This window comes from Triticum dicoccoides, chromosome 5A, assembly GCF_002162155.2.
Source record: "Triticum dicoccoides isolate Atlit2015 ecotype Zavitan chromosome 5A, WEW_v2.0, whole genome shotgun sequence".
Lineage (NCBI taxonomy): Eukaryota > Viridiplantae > Streptophyta > Magnoliopsida > Poales > Poaceae > Triticum > Triticum dicoccoides.
Genome location: NC_041388.1, coordinates 682,012,372 through 682,018,711, shown reverse-complemented (window position 1 = coordinate 682,018,711; position 6,340 = coordinate 682,012,372).

Sequence of the window (6,340 nt, the reverse complement as noted above, 5' to 3'; positions counted from 1 at the left end):
CCCCACCTGAGCCCCTTCGATCGCACCGGCGAACTCCGACGAGCTCTGAAAAATCGACTGACCCAATTTTGAAATTTAGTCTACTGTGATTTAACTAGTGGAATATAAAAGGGGAAAACCATAAGCATTGCGAGTATGGTGTTGAGCGTGCCATGGCAGATCTGAAGGTGCAAACCGGACAAAGACAACTTCGCAACCAAGACAAGAAATCAGAGTAAAGCAGTGGCGATCTATTTTCTTGCTGCGATAAATAAGTTGAGCAGATACAAAAGAGTACCGCCTCTGGTGCGGCGCCATGTACGCATCTGCTGAGAATCTGACGGTGCTGCGGTAGCGATGGCTGTCGGCAGCGTGGAAGCAGATCTAGGAGGGTAGACGGTGGCGGCGGGGCACAGTGGACGAGACGGTCGTAGGAGCGGCGCCGGCAAGGTGGACGACGGCAAGGATGAAGCGAGAGGACGGGATGCAAGGATCCCGGTCCAAAGCCGTGGATGAGAGAGGTCGATCTCTTGTAATGGACGGCGGCGTCGGGGTATTAGCTCCGGGATGGTGGAGGAGGACGGCGGTGGATGGGGTGGCGGATGGCGGCGGACGGAGGAGGGTGGGGTGGAGAGGGTGTTTAGGCGCCCACAGAGTACGAATGGGGAAAAGGGAGGTAGAGAGGAAGGGGGAACCATGTATTCAGGGCGCGCTTGTCTCAAATGCAAGGAAATTTACGAACTTAGCCCCCGTTTCAAATTTCTACTACATCACAGCAACACTAGTCGGTTGGGGATAGGACGGTAATCTCGCATACACCGAATATTTGCTGATGAGAGTTTGTTTTTGGCGCCCACCGTGTATGAATATGAATCGGGGAGGGAGTCAATTTCGGCCGAGGACACACTGTGTTTTGGCGCCCACCGTGTATGAATCCAGGTGAGAGGCGGTTACGTCATGTTTGGGTGAAATTACAAACCTACCCCTATCGAAACCTATAGAAATCCAGCATATAGGCTTTGCGTGGCAGGGATAGGCAGTAGTGATTTCCATCTCGCAGATTTTAGTTTCGGGCGGTGACTGCGACTTTCCCCGCTTCGTTCAAATTTTGCAGAGTGCACGTTTACCGTGCCAACTCAATTCGAATCCCATTTGTATTCTATTTTTTCGGGCGGGATCCATTTTCAATTGGAATTACATTCCATATACATCATTTTTTATATATACTTTCAAAAGTACAACACCATTTATACATAAATATGGTTTACAAATGGCATGATCTCAGATTCATAAGGTTGTATCCATCAATTTGGATTTTCAAATATTTGAAACCACTTTATGTTGAAATCCAATGTATGCATTCCTCGCTAACTATCTCCAATTAATGTGTGTTTCATGCGGGTTTTTTTTACTTCTCAAACATGTATAATGTGTTTCACACACGCAACATATAGTGTAATCCCGTTTAGACATTAATTGCATATAAACCATGCATTGTTTGTAATTAAAGAATCTATGGATCACCAATATTGATAAACTATATAACATTACACGTGTGCCCAAATTCAAATGAATATGCATGTTTGATACACCAATTTGCGTTATGATATTATCGATGTCGTGATCTCCAGTTTAAATATTTGAATCCCCTTTAATCCAGATATTCGTCTCATATAGCTATCACTCATGCTTATATAGGACTATCTCTCTGGACCTATACGCGTTCATCGTCTCTTAGGTATCTCTCGTGCTACCTTTATGTCGACAATGATCTTTTATCTTTGTAACACACTGACGGTACTCTCTCCCTCGACCTTCATCACTCTATCTCTCTCTAAGTATATCTCGCTCCCTGCTATGTGTCTCTAACTATGATTCTCCATGTGGAATCTCTTTCTCTCACACAAACACAAAACTTTGTCTCTCGGGGTCTCATTTCTCTCTACTATTCCCATGTGTGCCACTCGCACACCCCTCATACAGAGATGTCTTTCGCTCCTTAGATATGAGAACCTACGACTCTTCCTCTTCAATATCTCTTTCTCACACACAAACACAAACTCTGTCTCCCAGGGTCTCATATTTCTCCATTGTTCTCTTGTATGTCGCTCACACACACCCTCTCTCCCTAGATATATCTTGCGTTCCCTCGTATGTCTCTCTAGCTATCACTCTCGTTGTGAAATATGTTTCTCTCTCGCAGACACAAAACTCCGTCTCTCTGGATCTCATTTCTCTCTGATATCTGCTTGTATGTGACTCACACGCACCCTCTCTCTATCTCTCTCACACCCACACACATAACCCAGCCTTCTGATCCACTCGACTCCTATCTCTAATGCACACTAGCTAGCATCTTTATCTTTCTATTTATCTGTTCCTCCATCAACATTCTTTCTCGCCCTCACTCTTGATTCCTATCACGCACACTACATATGTTTCTCTCTACATGCAGTCAAGTGCCCTCTCACACACATATATAACTTCACCCTTTGAACCACCCGACGGTCATCTCCAACACCCAAACTAGCGGATGTCCCTCTAGCTAGCATCTCCATCTCTGTATCTATCTGTAGTTTCTCCATCAACTTTTTTTCTCGCACGGAGTCTTGCTTCCTATCACCCACACTATATATGTCTCTCCATACATATGCATTTATAGGTTGGTCTCTTTTGCACAATCGCTGCGCCTCACTCCCTCTGCTCGCCATAGATGCATGCTCTAGCCCACGCCACTATCTCTTAAAGACAAAAGCACATGCTCAATTGTCGGGACTTCTTCCATGCATTCTCACATGCATGCATATTGTCATACTGATCCGTATCTCCCATGTCGTTGATCTTATGACTTATGTCTTCTTTCTTTTATCTCCATCATGCGCGCGCGCACACACACATCCCACGTATACATGCATACCTCTCACACATGCACGTTCAAGGTCTCTATGTATCCATACGTAGTTAATTACCCTCAATCCTAACGCCACATAGAATCATTCTCCTCTTTTGTGCACATAACTTCCGCCTGGATGGGTAAAACACACACTCACACTTAACAATCTCCTTCTAGCTACCCCCCGCCTCTCACTCTTCCCCTATATCCCCGAAACCAATAAGACCATCCCTTAGTTTAATTCCCGCCTACATGCACCATAGATATATAGTAGTCTTCCTTGGTGTCTCTCGAACAAACACGTTCTCTCGAAGTCGACTCCTCTCACGCGCACACACCTTCTCTTCCCTCTCTATGGGCATTTTCTCTCTCGCACCCCATCGTTGGTGGCCTCTGCCTTACACATCACCTCTCTATGATGAAAGCCATGCACACTTAAATTACATCTGCCACAGAGGACCCCGCGACACACACACACACACACACACCCTCCCAACACACACACTAAGACTCCATCTCTCTCTCTCTCACACACACACGCAAGCACGCACGCCCTCCCCACACACACACTAAGACTCCATCTCTCTCCCTCTCTCTCACACACACACAAACTAAGACTCCATCTCTCTCTCCTCTCTCTCTCACACACACACACACACACACCACACACACTAAGACTCCATCTCACACACACATGCTCTAGGCGGAGCATTTGTTCCTACCACCCTTCATCCAACCTTACCCGTATGATAAACAATCACCTTTATTTACTTGCATAACATGGACAAATTCCACTTTACTTTAGTAGTCAGCAAACTTATCATCTGTACCCTTATAAAAAACGAGTTGGTGGTGATGGTGTGCCTGCCATCTTGTAATACAGACCGTATGATCTATATCTGAGGATAGAAAGCAAACTATGATAATTTTACAAAAGATACCGACACCTCTCTCCACATCATTATCTCTCACAACCTCATTGGTCAGCAATTAAAAAAAGGAATAAGTCTCTGGAACAATCTAGCATGCATGGTGGCCGCTGCCGCCTGCCGGCGCCGTCCATCCCCATGCCTCCGCCCATTCCGACCACCAGTCACCACCACGCTCCACTCCTCCTCGCCTTATCTCTCATCTTTCATTTTTTCGATGACATTCTCGAGATACCAGTTTTCTGATAAAATTCTTGAGATATCATTAGTTTTTACACATGGGATTACTCCTGCATGGGTCAATCACAACAGGTGTTCTGTAAAAAAAATGCATATTGATGTTCCGTGCAATGCACGAGAATCTTGCTTGTAATTATATAACGCAAATCACGAGTAGGAAGTGACATTTTTTTACACAACCACATTCACATGGCCACATAAATCACTAGCTAAAGTAAATACCATTATACATATATCCCGATGCAAAAGGTTGAGTACATGTCTGAAGAGTAGAGTCGCACACACACACTCTGTCTCTCAGAATCTCTCTCACGCACACACCAGTTACGTGATGCCCACTTAAGCAGACACGTATGTTACAATTTGTGCACCCGCAGGTACACGTGATGCTGCACATTTATTTAAGCCGGAAGGCGAACCCAAACAGTAGCTGCATTCATTCCCCTCCCGCCGCCTCTTCTCTGGTTGCCGTCGCCCGGTAGCCATGGGTCGGCCGAAGGTAACAACAAACGCCATACTCCCGCTGAAGCGACGCTTTAATATGGAAATTTTAGTGGTCATGCATGCATCTTTTTGTGCTAGCACTCCTATATAAGGGTTGACCGGTCGCTTCCCGCGGACGTGCGCGGGCCGTGGAAGAGGAAGGAGAAGGGAAGCGGGCTGTGGAGTAACATTTTTACCACAATTTCTTAGGAAACTGAGTGCAATAATTGAGTAGTTTTGCAAACTACCAATACTACACCTGAAACGGTTCAAAATCTATACTCCCTTGCCAGCGCGCGCTTCCCGCGTGAAACGATCAGCGTCGTCCTGGAGCGTCAGTGCCGCATTAATGCCCAGCCAGAGCAGAGGCGACCTCTCACTAGCGCCGGCTTGAAGTGGCGCGACGGCCGAGAGAGAGCCGCTTCCCGGTGCACATGACTGCTCCGCGTCGAGACTGACCATAGGCCCTGTTTGGATCCATGGGTTAGAGTTAGTTTGAGCTAGTTGGGGCTCAAATAGCCCTAAACTATCCAAGCATGAGGGTTTAAATTGGAGCAAGTTGCACCGAACCCACCAAAAAGAACTATCTCACCCAAGAGGTGCTAACTGGAGATAGTTCTCATTGGGACCACTGAAAAATCACTTTTCTCTCTCCATGAAGTGCATTTATTGTCAATCTAACCCTGTCACCCAAACACCTCTTTGGCTACAGTTAGTTCAGGGTTAGTCATGAGTTAGTCTAACCTCTAGCTAAGTTAGAGTATCAAACAGGAGCAGTATAGGACATGCAAGTTGCTCAAAGCATACAGGCAAATTCGTACGTGAAAGGATTTTTTCTTTTTGAAAACGGAACGTGAAAGGAATTTTTTTAGAATGCTCTTGGCATGTCGCTAACATGTGATAGTTAACCGACCTCAATAGACGACAGAAACGCCAACCCGCCGCACTTTGATAGAGACGAGGAGGGAGAAGCGATACAGGCTGCTGGATTACTAGAGATAGGTGTCGCACAGAAGCCAAGAAATATGGTGATAGCGTGGGTTAGCCATGTACTAGTATGATACTACACTGGGTTGCCGTGTTTCATACTCTTCCAGTCCACTGTGGAGATGATTGGTTAATTTTATATCGCTGAATAATATTAAATATTATGAGTACAGACGCTCCACCACGAGGTTCCTTGCTCCTTCTCGGTCGTCCGGAATCTATGTTCTTCCACTCTATTTTTTTACATGAGCTTTGTTCATCCTTTTGCCAACATGCGAGACATCTAGCATCAAGGTGCACGTGTTATGCAAGGATCGTTCCATCTATATGAGAACACGTGGGACTGGAACTACGAGACGAACATGTACCCAGGAGTGGACGTACGAACCTGAGTAATGTAGCACAGTAAGTGAAGTAGAAAGGCATAAATGGTATGAACATGTGTGGCATATAAAGTGTGTTTGGTTGCGTTCTCTTCTCAGCATAGTTGTTCCCTCTTCATGCATGCTCAACTCAACACCCCTCTTCATGCATGCTCTCTTCATGCATGCTCTCTTCATGCATGCTTCTAGTGTATTTGTGCTAAACTAGTGTGGACTCATGCACCCTCCATACACTCTACCAAACACCCAAAAGTAGGTCGAGAAGGGAACTCGTGGGCGGCATTTGTCTCTTACTACGCACTACCACTAAATGTTGTACATGCAATGCACAGTGATGTTATGGAGGCACATATTAACTTCTATATTTGTTTACGTGTATGTGCCCCGAGACCTTCCAACTAGACGTGTCTTTGTCTCCAGGTCGCACTTTGTATCGTTCATACCAC